The sequence below is a fragment of the Nematolebias whitei genome, chromosome 10, assembly GCF_014905685.2.
Source record: "Nematolebias whitei isolate Nwh7 chromosome 10, NemWhi1, whole genome shotgun sequence".
NCBI lineage: Eukaryota > Metazoa > Chordata > Actinopteri > Cyprinodontiformes > Rivulidae > Nematolebias > Nematolebias whitei.
Genome location: NC_056507.1, coordinates 3,033,799 through 3,035,394, shown reverse-complemented (window position 1 = coordinate 3,035,394; position 1,596 = coordinate 3,033,799).

Genomic DNA, 1,596 nt, shown 5'->3' with positions numbered 1-1,596 from the left:
GCTAACAGGACCATGTTGTTAACAGGACCATGTTGCTAACAGGACCATGTTATTAACAGGAACATGTTATTAACAGGACCATGTTGCTAGCAGGACCATGTTATTAACAGGACCATGTCGCTAACAGGACCATGTTATTAACAGGACCATGTTGTTACCAGGACCATGGTATTAACAGGACCATGTCGCTAACAGGACGATGTTATTAACAGGACCATGTTATCAACAGGACCATGTTGCTAGCAGGACCTTGTTATTAACAGGACCATGTCGCTAACAGGACCATGTTATTAACAGGACCATGTCGCTAACAGGACCATGTTGTTAACAGGACCATGTTGTTAACAGGACCATGTCGCTAACAGGACCATGTTATTAACAGGACCATGTCGCTAACAGGACCATGTTGTTAACAGGACCATGTTGCTAACAGGACCATGTTATTAACAGGAACATGTTATTAACAGGACCATGTTGCTAGCAGGACCATGTTATTAACAGGACCATGTCGCTAACAGGACCATGTTATTAACAGGACCATGTCGCTAACAGGACCATGTTATTAACAGGACCATGTCGCTAACAGGACCATGTTGTTAACAGGACCATGTTGTTAACAGGACCATGTCGCTAACAGGACCATGTTGTTAACAGGACCATGTCGCTAACAGGACCATGTTGTTAACAGGACCATGTTGTTAACAGGACGATGTCGCTAACAGGACCATGTTGTTAACAGGACCATGTCGCTAACAGGACCATGTTGTTAACAGGACCGTGTTGTTAACAGGACCATGTTGCTAACAGAACCTCACTGCCAACAGAACCACTCAGTACCATGCTGCTGGATTTCTTTATCACTTTTGATGCCTTGTTTTTGTATTTTTGTTGCATGCTTTGGTATTTCTTGTTGTTTTTCTTGTTGTTGGGGTTTTTTGGCGAGTCGAGGCGGTTCTTGTCCTGAGCATTTCAGTGCATTATTGACCTTGCGTTGATCGGCACATGACAAATTAACCTAACCTAAGACCTGTAGTGAGTGTGTCCTGCAGCTCATTTGTTCGGAGAGAAATTAGTCATTTCCCCCTAAGAGGCTCCAGTGAGAGCGGAGGAGACATGAAGCTGCCTGCTTTCAGTTTGTTCAGCATGAGTCGACATGCAGCTGCAGGGGGCGGAGCAAAACACACCTTCCCAGGTTACTACGGAGAACAACAGAAGTCAAACTGCTGCTACGCCCTCTTGATGTTACCATGGCGACAGCTCTGTTTTGCTCTTTGATGTCAAAGACAAGTTTCTGTGTTGTTGCTCTTCAGTATTCATCAAGTTTCACAGTAAACTCTGGTCACTGACTGATCACTGATCATTTATTAATCGGTGACTGATGAGTTATTGGACACTGAATGAAGGAATCATCTCTCACCCATCATGCAACTGAATGATTATTGATCAGTATAAATAAATTGTGCACCACAATAATTTAACGAATGAACACGTCTGAGAAACAAATGATGAAGGTAAATACAGATTAGTCTTTCTGTTCCTTGTGGCTCACAGTGGGTCTAAAATGCAAATGTTCATGGGGTTTGGATCTTTAGTAGG